The sequence below is a fragment of the Leptonychotes weddellii genome, chromosome 6 (genome assembly GCF_054177405.1).
Source record: "Leptonychotes weddellii isolate Sample4059 chromosome 6, ASM5417740v2, whole genome shotgun sequence".
NCBI classification, from domain to species: Eukaryota; Metazoa; Chordata; class Mammalia; order Carnivora; family Phocidae; genus Leptonychotes; species Leptonychotes weddellii.
Window position 1 is genome coordinate 56,325,042 of NC_138374.1, and position 21,822 is coordinate 56,346,863.

General features: G+C 40.1%; 1 long non-coding RNA gene across 1 annotated transcript in view; it reads right to left on the minus strand.

The window, feature by feature from the left end:
- Positions 1–21,822, minus strand: part of LOC145722218 (uncharacterized) — a 117,314-nt gene that overhangs the window by 379 nt on the left and 95,113 nt on the right. The window lies entirely within an intron of this gene.

The following is a 21,822-nucleotide window of genomic DNA, read 5'->3' on the forward strand; positions in this document are numbered from 1 at the left end:
TGACTAGATTACCTGACCTCTAAATGTACCCTCCATGCTGATAGAGGAGGTCTGAGCCGCGTCAGCCTGCTTTTCCCCCATTGCTGTCTATCACATCAGTGACTGGCAGTTTCAGGCCTGGAAGGCTGCTGGCCCCTCCAGCCCCACTCAGCGGGTACCATAAAGGATGGCCCTGTGGGTACGCTTGACAACCTCTCATAAATAGATGTTCACGCTGATGCTCAATTTAAACAAACCCACTTTCTAATGATTAGAATAATGCTGTACTAAAAGGAGCTTTCTAAACCATGGGAGAGACATGGAGATCTATCTGAAGGCCAGCACGCTGAAACTGAGTCCAGGGGACTTTCCTACCTGACTTAGTAGCTCCTCCACTGAGCTTCCATGTAGCTGTAGGTTTTCAGTTATTTATGCTGGGTATTTGTCTGGTTGGCTTTTCTTACGGAATACTGCATCATGGCACTTGGACCATGACCAAACTTCTAAGTATAGGTTCTGTTTATTTTGGTTTTACCCATCCAGTGTCACTTGCCTCTTCATTTCCTGATCTCTTCCTAAAGTAAAGAGGCTAAAATACATCACAGATCACAGCTGGATTTGGACAACAGGCATCTCCTTTGCAGGGACTTGCACAGAGCCTGATTTATTTATGTAAACATTTTGCTGTTCACCAGGTAAGATTATGGATTCCTTGACTAGTTTCTCATCTTCTACCTTCTAGTGGTTAATCCAACATGTTTTCAAAAGTCCAACTAAACATCAAAATAAAATAAAATATTCTTGTTTCACGGTTTTTATTTTCAGGCTGTATAGCTTAATATTATGCATGGACCTCACCATTTTTTTAGGTTCCTTGTCTCAAAACAGACTAAATGGTTCCTCTTTTTTAGTTTTGACTTACACATATTATATAAGCAGTTGTCTTAACATTATACCTGACAAGTTTCACATTTGTCCCTTTTGGCCTAATTTTTCCAATCTAGCATTATGTTTTCACCTTTCTTCAGTCAACTCAGATTTTCCAACACGGTTTCACATAAAGATAATGTTTTCTTATTGTAATAGTAACAAGAGTACCTTAGTACTGATGGCCATATGAGTGTTCACCTTTGAATAATGTACTTTAGCCTTTTTTTCCCTCAAAATATAGGGATCTATGAAAATGATCCCAATCCTGCTTTCAGATATTGAGTTTCCTTGTTCCCCTTAAGGTTTGGTTTTCTTGTTTTTTTACAGTTACCAGACATTTACTGTGGTGTTTCCAACTCTTAATAGATATGCATGGTTTCATAGAGTGGTAATTACAGACAAGGTGAAACACTGAATAAAAGTTTAAATTGTTCCGAAGGAATACAATTCTTACTGGATTTTAGGAAATCTAGGAAAAAAATCCGTAATGAATCTGAATTTGTTATCTTAAATTACCACTTATTCTTTATTGTGAGCTATCCTGGCCCTATTTATTCAGACAGACATTTATAAACTACTACCGACAGACAAAGGTGAATAGAAATCCAGGGACTGAATATGAAAACTGACCCAAACTAAGTGAACCCCTCTTGACCATATCCAGGAATCATGCCACACAATTCTCCTTAGATTATATTTCTCTAAACACACGCAGTTTAGAGAAACATGCTACAGAAATTATGGGGTGTTGTCAGCAAACAATCATGAAATACCATAGACCAGAACAAGTGGTCTGTTACTTTCTTGAAACTCTATAGATTTTGCAGCAATTCCCTAAATTATATTACTGATAGAAAGTACTTTAATAAGTTGTTGACCAAAGAAACTTCGTATAAACATTTCACAAGACAACATTAGACGGAAATATATTTATTTTAAGATTTTGAACCTGCACAATTTAGTTCCTTGAAAAACTTCTGCCTCAGGCTATGTATCTTACTGGGGCTGATGAATATGGTCACCAAACCGTATGAGGTCAAGTGGCCAAGCCCCAGAGTTCAGCCAGAGGGTGGGAATCCAAGATGGTGCCACCTGGGCCATTTCCTCACCGTGAGGGGCAGAGATGGGAGGGGAATTCATGTATCGGGTTATACATTTCCTGAGGACAAAGACTGCATTTAATTAACATATTCTTAGCAGAATTCAGAATGATACCATGACCATCTTAACACACCTTAGTGACGGTGGGGCTTATTCTTTTTGCACTCTTTCAAGCAAAGCATTTTCTGGAATACACTCCCAGAAGGAATGGTCATTGGGTATTTTCTGGGGAAGTGAGGGCAGAGATGCTGCTTTAATGTGTTCTTTGCCCAAGTGATAGAGGAATGGATTCTGAATTGCTTTCCTCTTTCTATTAGAAAAGGGGGGTGGGGATAAACAGTTTTATTTTAGGTTTTGGAGCATCAGGTATGAAGTATTAAAATGAACTGTCAAAGAAATAAGCCAATCTAAGAATCTGTGATTAGTGATGGCACTGTCACTTCTCCTCCTCTTCCTTCCCTGGTCCGGGGTCCACCTCGGGCAGCATGTCCGACCCTGGCTGCAGACACTGACCAAGATGAGAGCACTGTTGCTCCATGTGTGTTCCTGCCCCAGAACAGCTTTACTGGAAGCTGGAAAGGGTCCCAGGAGGAGACTGCCTCTGCCTCACATCTTCAGCTGGTCCTTTGGGTCCCACAGGGAAGCCGGGCACTCTCCTGGGTCCTTGTACTGGTTCACCGTGTGGTCTGGGAAGGCTGCTCAAAGGGCCAGCAGCTGACGCTGGGAGAACTGAGCCCAGCTGTGACAACTTTGATTTCCCGAGAGACTTTATCTAATTAGTCCTTATACTACCTTTGTAAGAGAGGGCAAGTGCCAGAAAGTATCACCATGGAAATGAGCACGTTAATCGTTAATCACGGTGGAGACCTTGGAAACTGAGGTTTCAGTGACCACACCTCATCAGAGCTGGGTGTGGTTTGGGAGCTAGCACCCTAGAGCACATTTGGGACTGGAAGGCAGCTTGGGGTACACCTTAGCCTAACAGCTCTCCTCGTCCCGCAGATGAACTCGGTTGTGCTGCATCTGTGGTCTGCTCTCCCGTTCACCTTCCTCCTGCCTCAGTGACCTCATACCCACCCACCCACACACCCAGAAATGCTTGCTTGCTCTCACTCTTTTTTTTTTTTTAAAGATTTTATTTACTTATTTGAGACAGAGAGAATGAGATACAGAGAGCATGAGAGGGAGGAGGGTCAGAGGGAGAAGCAGACTCCCTGCCGAGCAGGGAGCCCGATGCGGGACTCGATCCCGGGACTCCAGGATCATGACCTGAGCCGAAGGCAGTCGCTTAACCAACTGAGCCACCCAGGCGCCCGCTTGCTCTCACTCTTAACTCAACATTTGGCACATTGCTTTTAGAAACCCTCTTCCCATTCTTCTCATTTTGGGTTTAGTGCCACCATTCTGTCCTGACCTTGAGTCTTTGCTCCTCCTGGGTCCCCTCAGTGCTTCCTATTCTCTCCTCAACCCTTAAATGGTACTATTTGGTTCGGAGGGCCTTCCTTGCTCTCTCCTGGGGAATGTCCATCTTCTTTACCTCTTCTTCCTTGGCCTAATGTGTTTAATCCTTAGCCTTCCTCCAGTCATATTTCAGTGTTCCCCAAACTCCAGTTCTTATGCAGGGGCCCCCTGGTTTTTAGGAATGAATCCTGTGAGAATATAATTTGCTAGGTCATTCTGCCAGCTTTTATTAAATAACTGATTTGTGGGAGGGGCGCCTGGGTGGCTCAGTCGTTAAGCGTCTGCCTTCGGCTCAGGTCATGATCCCAGGGTCCTGGGATCAAGCCCCGCATTGGGCTCCTCGCTCTGTGGGAAGCCTGCTTCTCCCTCTCCCACTCCCTCTGCTTGTGTTCCCTCTCTCACTGTATCTATCTCTGTCAAATGAATAAATAAAATCTTTTAAAAAAATAAAAACCGATTTGTGGGAAAGAATACAGTACTCAACTCTGTGGGGAAATAGGGGACATACATCTGTCCTGGTGGGGAGATTATAATCTACCTCAAGCCGGGACATGCAGGGGCTAGAATGAAAACAACAGCAGGCTATGGGGATTTGTATAGCGGCTGTTATATGTTCGTAAAAACAGGTAGGGGCTCACGAAATACATCCAAGTCAACCCTAGGCAAGATGTGTTAGAAAAAGCTTTTCTGAGGATGTGCAGCTTGACCCAGATCTCCACAGAAGAACTGGGAGCAACTTGATGGAAAGGAGAGCGCAGAGGACTCCAGTCAGAAAAACTTGGAGCAAAGGCTCAGCCCGTGTTCTCCCACTTGATTGTGGAAGAGTCACACATTTTTCTTTGTGGCCTTGTGTGCATGGTGGATCCCACCAAGGCATCGAGTCTGGTTGCTTAATGGAATTCTCTCCAACATTCTGGTAATCCTGCCCAAACTGTCCCACAAGAGCATCTCCTCTTTTATGGCTTTTCCCTGGATACAGTCAGCAGTGTGCGTTCTCTCCCACACAGGCTTTTGTTCTCCTGTTCGGGTAAGCCCACAGCTATGCACTGTAGCTGACAGCCAGGGACAGGCAGCAAATCCCCATTTGTCACGTTTTATTTTTAAATGTACAAAATGGACTTTCAGTAATGGTGCAGTCTTCTTGCTCTAAAGCTAGAACAAAGAATTTTCTGCCTAAATGAACAGGATTAGCGAAAACGAATTTTACATTTAGCCATAGTCTTACTGTATGTCTTAGTCCCTCATAAAGAATGTAGGAAGCCTGGTGGACGCAACTATTTTTACTTTGGCATCTGGCTTCTAATTATTTAATTCACAAAGTACACTTCATACCGCAGTGTTTATTTTGTCTGCAAAGACAGATCTTCTTGATATTTCTTACTAGTTGCGGAATTTTCAGCTTAGCAGGTGACTATTTTAGCATGTTAGAATCACATTAGTATAGCAAGAAATACTGTTGGTGGGGAGAATAGATTTATATAGTACCTGACTTATAGTGCGTCCAGATGTAGGATTTGGGACTCTGCTTGGATTTCTCAGAAGGCATGGAGGCGGGGGGAGCGGGGGGAGGGAATGGGTGGGATAAAACAGAAATCATTTTATACAATGTAGGTGGTGAAGAAGATGCTCAGAGTGAAAAGTAAAGCTCTTGGTGGACTTTTAAAAGTGACTCATTTTACTCGTACCAAGTTGCTTTGAAATAAAAAGGTGGTCCTTGGGTACAGCAGCTCCTTGGGCATCAGAAGAAAGGTGAGGTGGGGCGCCTGGGTGGTTCAGTCGTTAAGCGTCTGCCTTCAGCTCAGGTCATGGTCCCAGGGTCCTGGGATCGAGTCCCACATCGGGCTCCCTGCTCCACGGGAAGCCTGCTTCTCCCTCTCCCACTCCCCCTGCTTCTGTTCCTGCTCTCGCTATCTCTCTCTCTGTCAAATAAATAAATAAAATCTTTAAAAAAAAAAAAAAGAAAGATGAGGTAATGATCTATCAGTCAGAAAAGTAAGTAATAATTTTGTTTTACAGTTGTGATTCATAGTCTGGTAGTTCTGTCCTCTAATAATAGCATGTACTCAGAAATTTTGTTCTTTAAATTATTTAGATAATGACAACAGGCTTTCCCATTTACATCCTCATTTACCAGGTATTACTGGGGAATGAAATTCCCCTCACAAGAACATTTGTTAGAAAATTCATTAAAAACAAGAAAATCCACCAGAGATTTGGTCATTCATTCATTCAACAAATGTGTATTAACAGCCACTCCATGTGTTAGGAACCCTTCTTTGGGTGAATGATAAGATGTGGCAGGACAGGCAAGATTCCTGTTTGCACAGAACTTACATTCTAGAAGGAGGAAGTAGACAAAACAAACGAACAAGATAATTTCAAAGCACCCTGAGTGCTGGGATAAAGTTAACATAGTGACTGTGACTGGATGACTGCCTGAGTCTGGAAACTGAGAAAAACTTTCTTGGTGAATGTAGCATTTGAGAGGGACCTAAAGGACAAGGAGGAGCCAGCCATCTTAAGATCTGGAGAAAGCATTCCTGGCAGAGGTTCTAAGGCTGGAAAAAGCTTGGTAGTTTGTATAACTTTAGGGTATACTTTTGTAGTGTATCCTGAAGATAATTTTTTATTAAGAATTCATACCTCCCGTCCTTTAGAACCTCTGTCTTTTCCTGGTGGTGTTCTTTTTCTGTTGACCATCTCAGTGGGTCATCCTCAGAGAACCCCTCCATCCCTTCTTATTGGTATAGTCTAGGAAGAACCAAAGCTGTCCTGGATAGACAGATTTGTCGTTATCAGCAGACTCCATTTATACACACATTACAAATAGGGATGAGGCAGCAAAGAGGAAGCTCTGGGTTCTCAGAGTGTTAACCCAGAAATGGGTCCTTTCCTTTCTCCTTGCCTGGATTTTAAACTTCAGCACTGAGGTATGGGTCCAGATGTTTGGCATTAACATTTTCCACCTCTTGTCTTCTCCATTTTCTCATGCCAACCTCTTTAGCCAGGAACTTTCCTTTGTTAGTTTTTAGACAAAGTGACTGACTTCTGGTTCTTCTTCCCAGCTGGGTTAATAGTTAAGATGAGTAGACCCATGCAAGCTTCTCTGTTTCATTACACCATGCACTTGGACTCTAAGTAGATAGGGTCTTGAGTACATGTAGATTCTACCTTGGATTTTTCTTCTCCTCTGGTTTAAGGGGCTGTTACCATGAAAAAAGTTTTAAAGGACCTGGTGACTTGAGGAGTGTCAGATTTAAATCCACAGAAAGTGAGCAAATTTATTCTAAAATTCACTTAGCATTTTTCAGTGAAAAGTTAATGGATGAAAACTATTCAAAAGTTTGTCCAAGACTTTTGATATGAGGTAAACATTTAGGTAGTGCCTGCAACTAAGATTTCTTCAATGTTTTAAAAAGCAATCAAAGGTTTTCTGCTTCATTCAGATGCTACTGTATAATGTAGTTGTAATGCTAATACCCCTGGACCTGACTCTTCTGATGGTGCTGCTAGAATATTGGACACTTGGTAAAAGAGCCAACTGATCAAGGAGGTGTGTATGTGTGAGTCAATGAAGATAAATGGTCTTTTACTGTGAAAATAGTACCTAGTCACTATTTCATAACTGAAAATCCCCATCTCTTTCACACCCACCAGTCAAGCTTCTCTTCTATTTAATATTTAAAATAAAATAGTTCAGCTCTCCAGGGGCCTGGGGACTTCCCCGGTGCCACAGGGTGTGATGTGTCTTTTCACACCTCTAGGATGGGGAAACCCCACACTGGGCAAAGGGCCAGTTTCAGAACCAACAGCTCATTAAGGAAATTTAGAATCTAAGGAGCCACAGAGAGACAATTAGAGGAAGGAGACAAATACAAGGAAGCAGTACCTGAAGCTGGCACTCTGACCAAGTTAACCATTATCTTGCTATCTTAGAAAGAGGCATGGGGATCAGTGAATGAGGCAGTGTGGAAATTGGGAAAAGATGTTATTCTGCATATGTAAATGGGAATTTCATGGGAGACAATCTTTGGAAGAAGATAAGGCCATTTATTTTAAATGACTCAAAGAGATGGTATATGAGCTGAGAGAGAAAATCATTCTCAAAACCTCCTAGTCACACCACTTAGGAGCAAAAGCCAGCTTTAACTATGGAAGGGTTCCTTGGAAAACGTCTGGTTTATCCTCTGACTCCAGGTACAAGAACATCTTTCAGGGGCACCTGACTGATGGTCCCCCGACTTCCATCTGGCCCCTGTGGTGCTGGAGTGCTCATTGTTGAACATACGTGGGTGAGACAGTCATCCCTTGGCTAGACAGTGCAGTTGGTAAGAAAGTTCTTCATGTCGAGATGAAATTGCCTTCCTCTAATCTGCAGCTAGAGTTCTTCCTTTAACATACAGCATGTCTTCTCTCATGACTCATTCCAAATATTTGAAGACAATCATCTTATAACTTCTAAGTTTTCATGTCAGATGCTTCAACTCTTTTCATGTTTACAGCTCTTACTGTTCTAGACATCCTTTTCTAGACTCATTTAGTTTATGGAGGTCCTTCATGAAACCCAGGGCTGGGAATGGAACATAATCCTCTGGATAGGGTCACCTGAGGTTGAGAACTGTTTGCCTTTTTATGGCACAGGATGTGGTTTGTCTTGGTAAATGCACCATGTCAACTTGAGAAGAATGTGTGTTTTGCTGTTGTTGGATGAAGTAATCTATAGATGTCCTTTACACCAATTGATGGTGTCGTTCAGTTCAACTCTGTCCTTAACTGATTTTCTGTCCGCTGGGTCTGTCCATTTCTGATAGAGGGGGGTTGAAGACTTTAACTTCAAGAGTGGGTTCATCTGTTTCTCCTTAAAGTTCTATCAGTTTTGCCTCATGTAGCTTGATGCTGTATTGTTAGGCACATATATGTTAAAGATTGTTGTCTTCTTGGAGAACTGACCCCTTTGTCATATGCAATGCCCTTCTTTATCTCTGTTTAATTTCCTTGCTTTGAAGTCTGCTCTGTCTGAAATTAACATAGCTACTTCTGCTTTCTTTTGATTAGTGTTAGCATGGTATATTTTTCTCTATCCATTTACTTTCAATCTATATAGTTTCAATCTTTATAGTTAAGGTGGGTCTCTTGTAGACAACATATAGTTGGGTTTTGCTTTTATTTGCTGTCTTTATTGGTACATTTAGACTATTCATGTTCAGAGTGATTATTGATGTAGTTGGCATAACATCTACCATATTTGTTACTGTTTTCTATTTGTTACCCTTATTCTTTGTTCTTATTTTTGTCTTCCACTCCTTTCCTGCTTTTTGTGGTTAAAATTGAGCATTTTCTAGAACTCCATTTCATGTCCTTTCTTAGCATATCATTTATACTTCTTTTTTTTTGGTAATTGCCCTAGAGATTACAATATGCATATACAGCCACCCAAACCCACTTTCAAATAATGCTATACCACTTCATAGGTAGTGTGAGTACTTTATAATAGTGAAAGAATCCTAATTTCTCCCTCTCATTTTTTTTAAAGATTTTATTTATTTATTTGAGAGAGAGAGAGAGCACATGAGCAGATGGAGAGGGGTCAGGGGGAGGGGCAGAGGGAGAGGGAGAAACAGTCTGCCCGCTGAGCATGGAACCAATGTGGGGCTCGATCCCAGGACCCTGGGATCATGACCTGATCTGAAGGCAGACGCTTAACTGACTGAGCCACCCAGGTGCCCCCCTCTCATTCTTTATATCATTGCTTTTATATACAAGCACATATAATTGAATATATTGTTGCTAATAATTATTATTATTAATATATTGTTATTATTATTTTGAAGAAACTGTTATCTGTTAGACCAGTGAAGAATAAAAAATAAAAGTTCTTATATTACCTTCATATTTCTTTTTTGAAGCTCTTCCTTGCTTTATGTAGATTTGAGTAGCTGACCTATATATTTTCCTTCTCTCTAAAGAATTTCATTTAATATTTCTTGCAAGGCAGGACTTACTGGCAACAAATTTCCTCCATTTTTGTTTGTCTGAGAAGGTCTTTATTTCTCCTTCACTTTTAAGAGATAATTTCACAGGGTATGAAATTCAAGGTTGGTTGTATTGTTCTCTCAACACTTTAAATATGTCACTCCACTCTCTTGTTGCTTGCATGGTTTTTGAGAAGTTGGGTATAATTCTTATTTTTTCATCTATAGTTAAGATGCTTTTCCCCTCTGGCTTCTTTCAGAATTTTTTCTTTATCTTTGATTTTCTGTAGTTTTAAAATGATATGCCTATTTGTTTTTTCCTATTTGGAATTAATCCTGCTTAGTGTTCTTTGAGCTTCCTGGATCTGTGGTTTTGTGTCTGACATTAATTGGGGGGAAAGTCTGTCATTATTGTTTCAAATATTTCTTCTGTTTCTTTTCTTTCTGGTATTCCCATCACACATTTATTTCACCTTTTTAGTTGTCTCACAGTCCTTGGAAATTCTGTTCTCCCCTCCCTCCCTGCCCCCTGCCCCAGTTTTGGTGGTTTCTATTAAGATATCCTCAAGCTTAGCAATTTTTTCCTCAGCCATGACCAGTTCTCTAATAAGCTCATCAAAGGCATTTTTCATTTCTGTTATGGTGTTTTTGCTCTAAAGCATTTCTTTTTAGTCCTTAGGATTTCCATCTCTCTGCTTACATTGCCCATCTGTTCTTGCATGTTGTCTACTTTATCCTTTATAGCCCTTAGCATATTAATCATGGTTGTTTTAAATTCCTGTTCTGATAATTCCAACATCCCTGCATGTCTGGTTCTGATAGTTCTGATGCTTACTTTATTTCTTCAAATTGTGGGTTTTTTTGCCTTTTAGTATGCCTTGGATTTTTTTTTTTTTTTTTTTTGATATCTGTACATGATGTACTGGATAAAAGAAACTACTGTAAATAGGCCTTAGTAATGTGGTGTGAAGGTAGGGGGAGGGGAAGTGATCTGTAGTCAGTGATTAGGTCTCAGTCTTTCAGTGGACCAATGCTTCTAGACTGTGAACTTGACAAGTTTTTCTCAGTTTTTTCCTCCCCCTGCCCCCCCTTAGGTAGGATGGGATGACTAGAGTAGGCTAGAATCAGGTACTTTTCCCAGGTTAGTGAAACTTTGATAATAACCTATAAGGTTAGGCTCTGGTTAACTAGTTTTTTCTGAGTGCTGGCCTTACTAAGAAGCACAGAGTGTGGGATGCCTGGGTGGCTCAGTCTGTTAAGCACCTGCCTTTGGCCCAGGTCATGATCCCAGGGTCCTGGGATTGAGTCCTGCATCAGGCTCCTTGCTCATTGGCGATCCTGCTTCTCCCTCTGCCTGCTTCTCTGCCTGTGCACGCTCTCTCTCTCTCTCTCTGACAAATAAATAAAATCTTAAAAAAAAAAAAAGCATAGAGTGCTCTGGTGTATTTCTAAATAGTTCTTTTCCTCTTCCCTCTCTCTCCAGTCTTGGGGCAGTGGTTTACCCTGTGTCCTCCCACCTCTTAAGGATCCAAGAAGAGTTATTGATTTTTCAGTCTGTTCATCTTTTTACTTCATGTTAGGATGCAGTGGTGACTTCTAAGTTCCTTACATGTGGTACTAGAAACAGGAAGTTTATTTGCCTTTTTTAGATACCCATATTGCCCTGGTGGCTTATATTAAATTTGTCACGTGAGACTTATTTGCTCTTGTTATTTATTTTTTAATTTGTTTTAATATGAACCATTATAAGCCAGCTTCCTCTCATACTATATCTGCAATCCAAAATTATATATATATGCATGTGTGTGTTCATATTTTATATATATTTGCATATATATGTAAAATTTGTTGTTGAATTCTAGGTCAATTTTTCAATTTCCTTTTTTAGCATTATGAAGTGTAGGTTTGATAAACATATTTTTGTTATTTCTACCCCAAGTCATTAATACAGATGTGTCGATGAGAGGTGTGCAGCACACAACAGGTGATAGATACCCAGTCATTAATTTGCTCTGACTGTTAAACCACCCAATTCTTCAGAATCCTCTGGGCTCTTCCAAGTACCCTGCTACATTTTTCCATCTTGTCTGCAAGGCTATCACCAGTGGTGTTAAAATGCTTTGCTGGAGTGAAGATACACCAACTCGATGTTTCCTGGTCTAATTGTTTATTAAAGATAAATTTGTTGCAACTTTGTGGGTTCTGTTGGTTCCTTTCTGAACCCAATTTCCTCCTAGTGACATCACTTTATTTTTTAAATGTTCTTTTTTTTTTAAAGAAACAGAAAAAGATTTTTTTTAGATTTTATTTATTAATTTGTCACAGAGAGAGAGGGAATAAGCAGGGAGAGCAGCAGGCAGAGGGAGAAGCAGGCTCCCTGCTGAGCAAGGAGCCCAATGCGGGACTCAATCTCAGGACCCTGAGATCAGGACTTGAGCGGAAGGCAGATGCTTAACCAACTGAACCCCACCCAGGTGTTCCTTTATTTTTTAAGTGTTCTAAGACATGTCAGGACATAACCCAAGTTGTTGTCTTGATTTCCCTGTTATGCTTAGTTTTATGACCTTAGGCAAGTCAGTTTGTCTCGTTTACCCTCTGTTTTTTTAAATCTGTAAAACTATAAGCTTGATTATTTCTAGAATTTTATAATTTGGAGACCTCTGTTTAACACCTTATTCTAGAATTTTTCTAGAAACGATGTGGTTTCTAGATTCTACTTTTTTCTCTCCTACTGTGTACCTTCCCTTTGAAATCAGAGGCTTTGATCTATCCTCCGTCTTTCTTCTTGATTTCTCATATGTCATTGACTATGATGCTCTGATTATATTTGAAATGTTTTTTACTTTTCTTTGTGTGTGTGTATATGGGGACACATGGGTTATAATTCTTCTCACTTAAGTTAACAGTTATTTTCTAATATGTATCTTAAACTTCAGTGTCCTCTTTTAAAATTTTTTTTAAGTTTTTATTTAAATTCCAATTAGTTAACATACAGCGTAATATTAGTTTCTGGTGTACAACATAGTGATTCAGCACTTACATACAACACCCAGTGCTCTTCACAAGTACACTCCTTAATCCCCATCACCTATTTCATCCATCCCCCCACACACTTCCCTTCTGATAACCATCAGTTTGTTCTCTACAGTTCAGAGTCTGTTTCTTGGTTTGCCTCTCTTTTTTCCCCTTTGCTAGTTTTTTTTGTGTGTCTTAAATTCCACATATGAGGGAAATTGTATACTATTTGTCTTTCTCTGACTTATTTTGCTTAGCATGATACTTTCCAGCTCCATCCATGTCATTGCAAGTGGCAAGATTTCATTCTTTTTGATGGCTGAGTAATATTCCATTATATACATATATACCACATCTTCTTTATCCATTCATCTATCAATGGACACTTGAGCTGTTTCCATAATTTGGCTACTGTAAATAATGCTGCAGTAAACATCGGTGTGCATGTATCCCTTTGAATTAGTATTTTTGTATTCTTTTTTTTTTAAAGGTTTTATTTATTTATTTGAGAGAGACAGAGATAGCCAGAGAACAGTGGGGAGGAGAGGGAGAAGCAGGCTCCCCACTGAGCAGGGAGCCTAGCACAGGGCTCAATTCCAGGACCCCAAGATCACACCCAAGCTGAAGGCAGATGCCCAACCAACTGAGCCACCTGGGTGCCCCAGTATTTTTGTATTCTTTGGGTAAATACTAGAAGTATGATTGCTGGATCATAGGGTATTTCTAACTTTTTGAGGAACTTCTACACTGTTTTCCACAGTGGCTGTACCAGTTTGCATTCCCACCAAAAGTGCAAGAGGGTTCCTTTTTCTCACATCCTTGCCAACACCTGTTGTTTCTTGTGTTCTGATTTTTATTTTAGCCATTCTTTTTTTTTTTAAGATTTTATTTATTATTTATTTGACAGAGACACAGCGAGAAGAGGGAACACAAGCAGGGGGAGTGGGAGAGGGAGAGGCAGGTTTCCTGCTGAGCAGGGAGCCCGATGTGGGGCTCCAGCCCAGGCCCTGGGATCATGACCTGAGCCAAAGGCAGACACTTAATGACTGAACCACCCAGGTGCCCCTGATTTTAACCATTCTGACAGGTGTGAGGTGATATCTCATTGTAGTTTTGATTTGTATTTCCCTGATGATCCGTGATGTGCATCTTTTCATGTGTCTGTTGGCCTCTGATGTCTCCTTTGGAAAATGTCTATTCATGTCTTCTGCACTTTTTAATTGGATTTTTCTTTTTTTGGGTGGTAAGTTTAATAAGTTCTTTATATATTTGGATCCTAATCCTTTATCAGATATGTCATTTGCAAGTATCTTCTCCCATTCCATAGGCTGCCTTTTAGTTTTGTTGATTGTTTCCTTTTCTCTGCAGAAGGTTTTTATTTTGATGTAGTCCCAACAGTTTATTTTTGCTTTTTTCCCCTTGCCTCAGGAGACATGTCTAGTAAGATGTTTCTATGGCCGATATAAAAAAGAGCACTGCCTATGTTCTCTTCTAGGATTTTTATGGTTTCAGGTCATACAGTGCCCTCTTAATGGTAACTGCCTTATCCTTTTCCATTTGAAAATTGTTCTTTTGGGTGAATAGGTGAATGTAAAACGGTACTAACCTAATTTGGTAACTATCCTTATTTGCTGGATTATCCTTCAAAAGATTATTGGCTACTTCAGTCTCCTCATCATTTCCCTTAAACTCTGTCCACCACCAAACAAAATAAACTTTTTGTTAAAGGTTTAACACTACTGAGGATATTCTAAACTTGCTAGAGGCTCCGAAGGAAATGATGAAAGAGTTCTCCATGTTTTAAGCAATAGCAACATCCTTAGGATAAATGTACCCTTGTCCAAACTACCTACCTAGAACCCTTTCTAGGTTGAAAAGTTTTGTTATGTTTGTTTAAAAACCATTGGTGTGCTTTCCATTGATCTCCCAGAGCATCCTAAACTACAGTCTTACTGCCTGTTCTTTTGCTTGGTCTAGAAAACAGCACTTGATTGTTATAATTTTGATATCTAAGATTAGGTCTAGTTTCCACTTGGCTTTTGATTTAATCAGTTCAGACCTAAGTCATTTGGATTTGAAGGTGTCACTAACATATTGGGCCTTAATTAGTTTCCTTGGAAACCTGTCCTTTCCTAGCCTGCATGATTCTAGGTCTCTTTGACAATCTCATTTGGTTTCAGAATATTTTGGTCTAAAAAATAGATTTGAAATATAAGTATATGAAATCATCAGTTTTAGAAGTACATGGGAAACTATGTTATAAAGATATAAATAAAGTGGTTTGCTCCATCTAGTTGAGAGTGTTGTCCTAAGTCCTTCTGATGCTAAGTCTTGCTTAAGGCCCTATAGGCATGATAAACTTGGGACAAAAATTTGCAGTGTACTTTTCCCCCTTGCCAAAGTAGAAAGTATTTATTTAGGGCCCTTTTAGGATATTGTCCTCATGCAAGAAGGAGTAAGTGAGGGGGCATTTTTAAAGCAACCCTGAATTGGGGTTCAGAGAAGGCAAGGTCACCAACCATCAGAAGAGATATTTTAGCTCTGAGAATCCTGGGTATTAGGAATGATGCATGATTTTCTTTTGCAAGATTTCTTATATAATAAGCATGCAGTTGTGCACCACAACTTGGTTTCTGGGGGAAAAAAATGTGTGTCAGTTGATATTTTAGATATTTAACCACATTTAAAATAATTTCTATAAAGGGATAATTTATGATAAACCATTTAATAGAACCAAATACTATTCTTCCAATTTATAATATCTATCTGTATCTGGATATACATTTGTATGTTCACAGCTTTTTCATCTCTCCATATAATTTGTGCACAAGACATATTATATCTTAGTTTATAGGAATAAAATCCCAAAATTATAGCCAATTTTTTATAGGCAAATTTCTTTATGTCTGTCAAACTATTTTATGCTTTTCATGGTTCTTCTCCTTTAAGCTTTTGATGTTCCTTTGCCTGTGACTTTAGGAGCAGTGTATGTGTCCCCTCTTACAATTAATGAGGCACCTCATTGTAGGCGGTTGTGGGTGGCTGAGGGGAAATAGAGAATCTTTAAGTGGTGAACCTGAAGAGCCTCAAAGCCGCCTTTCACCATGACTGAGGTTGGATTTTCTGACCACGTGGATTTCAGAATATCTGGTTCTGCTAAGGCTGAAGTGGCAGTATGGAGTATGATGATAAGTCAGCTTTAGCTTATCAAAGAGTTGCACAGTGTCCTACAGATAACTGGGAATTGATAAGAGCTTGATGCTGCTGCTGGTTAAATAAGCTTATGAATGTAAATTTAGAACCTGGGACATATGCTAATAGGGATAGTACCTTATCAGTGAGAATGCTTTGGGCTCACAGAAAACAAACTGTAAGTCTCTTAAATAAGGAGGGATTTATTATCACACATAACAAAACCCTAGAGGTAGGGCAGTTTAGGGGTTGGTTAATTCAGTGTTTCAACAATGATGTATCAAGACCCTAGTTTCTCTTTTGCTATTCTCAACATATTGGCCTTTTCCTAGGTTTATACCCTCATGATTGCAAGATGGGTGCTGATGCTCCAGGCATCATATCCTCATCTATTTTCTTTGAAATGAAGAAAAGGACAGTTTCTCAATTTGTGTCTTATGAAGGAAGAAAACTTTTCTTGGAGGGTCATTAGCAGACGTCTGCTCATGAATCATTGGCCAGAATTATGTTACATCCTCATTCTTAAACCAATTACTGGGGTGCCTGGGTGGCTCAGTTGGTTAAGCATCTGACTCTTGATCTCAATTCAGGTCTTGATCTCAGGGTCTTGAGTTTAAGCCCCATGTTGGGCTCTGCACTGGGCGTGGAGCCTACTTAAAAATAAAAAAACAAAGAAACAAACAAAAAAACCCAAAACCAAGTACCAATTTAGGAAGTCAAATTATTATGATTAGATTAGATTAAGACTCACCCTGGACATTTAAAGGGGCATCTTCATTGAGTATATGGTCATACAGAGGGTGAGCAAGATCAGGGCTTAATTAACAAAGGATAACTGGGACAAATTGTAGGGTGGGCAACCAATAGTGTCTGTTACATGTGCTTTCTCTTTGAACAGCATACCTCCTATCTCACTTAAAATGATTCTAGGACATTGGAAGTGAAAGGGTGATTCTTTTCATGCCATACCGTCATTGGAAACAAGTTAGAAGAACTTTGCATGCAAAATAGAAGTCATATTTCTGCTTCTCTGTAACAGTAAAAATAAAATTTTAACTTTTTCATCAAGATAAAAAATGAAAACAAGAGAACACTGAAGACACTATTCATTGACCACTCATCTGCCATTTTTACCCTCTTTGCTTTTTCTTCCTTGCTAATGAAACTTGATGTCTTCTGGCAGCATTGTACTGACAGCTGGGGCTGCATCATGATTCTCCAGACTGATCACAGTAGTCTTATAACCAGATGCACACATTTCCAGCTCTCCTCGATGGTAGCAGGAGCCGTATGAGGTAGTTCTGGCCAACAAGTAGAAATCCTCTAGGGTGAGGCTTCTGGGAAAGCTTTTGTTTCCTTGATAAATGGGACAAGGGTTAGAAGAGAGCTTACTGGGGTGTCCCATCCTCTTTTCTTCCTGCCATGAATGTAAATGTGATGTCAGGTGCTCTGGCAGCTCTCTTGACAACATGTGATAGCAATCATGGGGAAAAAAACTTCACATTAGCAAATGGTACAACAAAAAGTTAAAAAAAAAAAAAAGTCCCAAGTCCAAGACCAAGCTTTTAATTACCTACTTTCAGATTTCTGGCTGTGTGAGATAACTTCTCATTGTTTAAGTGACTGGAGTTGGTTATTCCATTATTTCTCACTTAATGCATACTGACTGGTACAAAAGCAATGAACAGTATCTTGTGTGGTTTCTACAGCTATCCTATCACCTCTCTCCCCCCAGCTCCCTTCCATTGTAATTTTACTCTGACTCTGGCTTTAGAGAGCCTGCATAATTTGCCCACAGCTATACAGCCCTTCAACTCACCCGTTCAGGTCATTTCATTCTTATATACCCTTAACACTAGGATCTATTCTATTTTCTGCTTCTTTTCTATGCCCTTTCATGTTTTCTTTCCCAGTAAGCTTTGAAACTCCTTCAGAACAGAGTCTGGGCCTCTTACTCTTCTGGGTTGATTCGTATACTCAATGTAGAGGGGGTTCTCAGTGACAGGGAAGTAGGGAAATGAATGAATACTGTGACTTACCTTCTTTATCTCAGCCAGCAGGGAGGGAAGTAAGCAAATGATTTATCTTTAGAAGATACAAACTTACCACCTTTTTCGTCTCTAAGTAGGAAAACAGCAACCATGAAGTATCCTGTGGGGACTGTTTCAGGTTACATGACTAGTCATAGGAAGTGGACATTATTTGAATTTGGTTATATATCAGTATTTCTGTTCTTTGTGAACAACTTAGATGCAGGATTGGGTCTGTAACCATCCTGTAATGGTTAGCTTGAAACAAAGCGTTTTAGGGAAGCACCCCCATGTATTTGAGTTCTAGTTGGCAAATGTGGAATAAGGGAACTTCATAGCTTAAGGAAGATCTCCAATGGACATGGTGCCTTTGGGGGCGGTTGGATTGCTACAGCTAAAAAATTCCCTTGCATAAGTTTGTCAGTTTCAGGGGATTTTGGTCATGATTCAGTGAAGTGGAACTTTTCAGTTGAAATGAGAATCTCATGGTCTTTGTGCATCTTTGCTCATAGCCAGGGTGACACCTTGTGTGTATTAATGCCCATCACCAGCTTTGCACATGTTCCTGCTTATGGCACATGGCTCTCACTGGGTCACCTCATCCAAAGCCTCTGCTGCTATTTATTTCTCTAGAAGCACAAGTGCTTTTTGTGGCTGAGAGATGTAACTCCAATACAGTGCTTTATACTGGCCACTGTGGGTTTTCCTTAAGGTAACTGTGGGTGGCCCTTCCATTTATTTTCTTGCTTCCTTTTTGTTTCTGTAAATTCTGCCCTCTACTTTCCCCTGAAGCACATGCTGTTCATGTAATCTGAATGGCCATTTAGAGGAAAGATCAGAAGTTTGTTGTTTCATTACCAACATAAATCAAAACTTTGTGTTCGCGCTGCAATCTGAGTGAGTCCAGGAATAGCTTTGGGATTGCTAAGTGTCTGGAGAGCACTGACTACACAGACATGTTTTGAAGCTGGCTATAATAGTTTCTACAGCTGTTAACAGTTCATAGAAGAATGGCAGCATTATATATCAGTATTTAAAATGTGCATGACTTGCATTGCACAGAAGTCAGATTGGGATAGAATCAGATTTTTTTTTCTGAAACTTGGCCAGGAAAGTCTTTAATAACTAGAGAAATTCTTTTCACTGCTGAAATCAACATGAAGGACATTGTGTTATTATAATTGCTATAGCTCACCATGAAAGTTGTCTTTGTATGAGTAGATGTACGGGCTGTACTGTTTTGTTTTTATTTATTCTGCATTCTTTATTCTAATGTCCTTTCCTTTTTCCTGACCAAAAAGATTGTTATTGAGCCCTTCACAAAGCTGAAATAATGCAGTGTGTTAAAAAAAATGTTAACAATTCAAAGAAGTTATAAAAATTTATAAGTTGGCTGAATGCTTGAGAAATTTCTGCATATTTTAATATAAATAGGTAATGCAAATATTTGTTCTTTGCATTGAGAGGTGAGTCTCTGTTTTCCAAAGGCCCTGCTATTTAAATTAGATTCACTTTATTATATTGAAATAAAGACAACTTCCATTTTGAATGATGGCAAAGATTAAATATCATGGTTATCAAATACAAAAAAAAACCTTAATAGGTTAGATTTGTTACTGCATCATGGGGTTAAAAAATTTCCAGAAATCAGTAGGAATTGCTTCATGATTAGAATTCCCACGATGGTAACTTGCTCAGTGATTTTTTTGAGATTTCTAAGTTGAGATTGAGGTTTTGCATATGGCAGGAACTATCTGGACCACCTCTGTGCCCTGTCAGTTTTACTGTCTCTTTAAAGACTTAATTGACAGACTTAATTCAAGGTAGGAGTGGTAGAGATATCTTGGCAGAGTATATATAAATAGAGAAAAAGAAATTCAGTAAAAAAATTACAAAAAAATCAAATTGTGAGAGAGCTCCTTCTATTGAGCTATCATATCAAGATACATACATTTTGAATGAGTATGGGTCAGAGATCTTTGCAGAAGGATTAAGATCTAAGGTCTAAGGCCTTTGATCTTTCTGAAGTAGCATGCCAAGGCTCGTCTTGTGGGAAGCCAGTGCCACCCTGGTGGCCTACACAGGGGAAAACTCAACAGTGGAGTCCGTTTCCAGAGGTGAAGTTGAGATGCTCCGGGAATCATGTTCCAGGCCTGAGACACCCAGCATCCTGGACACTGTGCCAGTGGGCTGCTCCTCTACAAGCCATGCAGGCTGCTGGATCAAGTTGAAGATCTGGGAAAACCTCGGCACAAAGTTTGAGGTTCCCTTTGAGAGTGCTAATGAATTCTCATAGCTTACCTTTGTCCGCTCCTTGTTTACCAGCAAATGCTTCAGCAAATAGTCAGCACGATGAGAGAGGAAGGCAACAGGAAAATATGAAGGAAGACTTCCAGGGTAAAGGGAGTGTTTCCCACAAACTTTACACACCAACCTCACCGATTTACTCAGACAGGATTTGGCTGCCATCCTTCACACCTTCACACTCATGGCATGGGGTCACAAGCATCATCTGTGAAGCCAGGCTGCACCTTCCCCTTGGCCTATGCCTCTCTTAGGCTTGTGGAAACTAAGGACACATCTGGAGGAGTTTACTTTTCCTTGGGAAAAGTGACTTGCCTAGGAATTAAATTGATAACATTTTCCAGGCATTACTGCCATGAAAACATGAATTTTCACTTTCCCAAACTAAGAGGCTCTATGTGATTGAGAAATAAGATTAATGGCTGACATTTTTGTTGAGTGCTTGTGATGTGCCAAGCACTGTATAGTCTTGTTCATTTTTTTTTAATTTTTATTTTTTTGTATCGTCTTGTTTAAAAACAGAGGTGCCAGTGGGTCTCATGATCAGCAGAAGGAAATATAAATGTAATTTGACGGAAGGTGGAGCATAGGCCAGAGGTGAACTAGAAAAGAAATAGGGAAAGTAGACTCAAATCCGGGTTTCTCTAGACGCTGAGAATCCTTGGTAAATACTTTCCCCTCATTCATGCCTGGTTTTGTTATAAAATAAGAATAAACACTAGCCTGGAATGTACAATTCCGATTTCTTAGTCAGGAAATGGCTCTACAGCAGTGGTTTTGTTTTGGTTTTTGTCTTTTCAGGCTAATGGAACTCTTAGGAGCTGAGAAGTGAGTGCTATGGGCTCTCAAGAAAAATACCCACACATATATGCATGCAAACTGTGGCACACAATTTCTGGGCTTGCCAGCTCCTGGAGCCAGTCTTCATAGGTAGAGGGAATATGGCATCAGCAAAGCCTGGTAGTAGGCAATACTTTTAGGTCCAGGCAGAGAGGATGGCTGGCAGGAAGTTCAGAGAGAACTTAGTGGATTTTCCCAGCTGTAGGAAGGAGAGCAAACAACAAATCATGTTGCACTGAGGTGGGAGCTGGTGCTGGGTATGACTAGCTATAGGTGTCAAAGCCTAAGCCTGGGGACTGCGAATTAAGGGTATAATGACCGTCTGGAGACTCTTAGACTACTGAGAAAGAAGCCAAGAGAAGGCATCTGGAATCATATAAGACGAGAGTAACTGGAACTTGTTGAGAAGGTGCAGGCCAGGTCACAAAGAAAGCCCAATAACCAAAACTAGGGTTAGAGCTGAATGGGCTCAGGATTACTCAGCAAGATTTTCCCATCCATGAGATATTTGGCTTCAGACCGTGGCAGTTATGGTTAAGTCCTCAGGTAGGGCAGTGCGAGCCTGTCTCTGGGAATCTGGTGGGAAGGAGAGAGCAGAGCTGGGCAAAGACAATGCCTAGTTGGTACAACTCTGGTATGATCTCTCATCAAAGCTTTAGTAACTTGGCTAAGGGTATCGGTGAATTGCCATTTTCAGGTCTTCTTAACACATTAACCTTGAAACTAGAGAATGTTCTTTACTTCTTGTACTTTTCTCATTCTGTGGATTTGTACATTTATTTACAGTTACTTTTAACCTGCCACTCTGTACCATCAGCCAGTTCATTTCCAGTCTCTCACTGGGAGACCCACTGATCTTCATGCTGTGGCCTTCCTCCACGAAATAAAAATTTGTCAGCATTTGTTAGTCCACCAAACATTTTGGGAATTTTACTGGTCTGTAAAATCTAAATATTGAGCACTATTGGATTATAGTGTCCTTGATTGGGTAGGGTAGG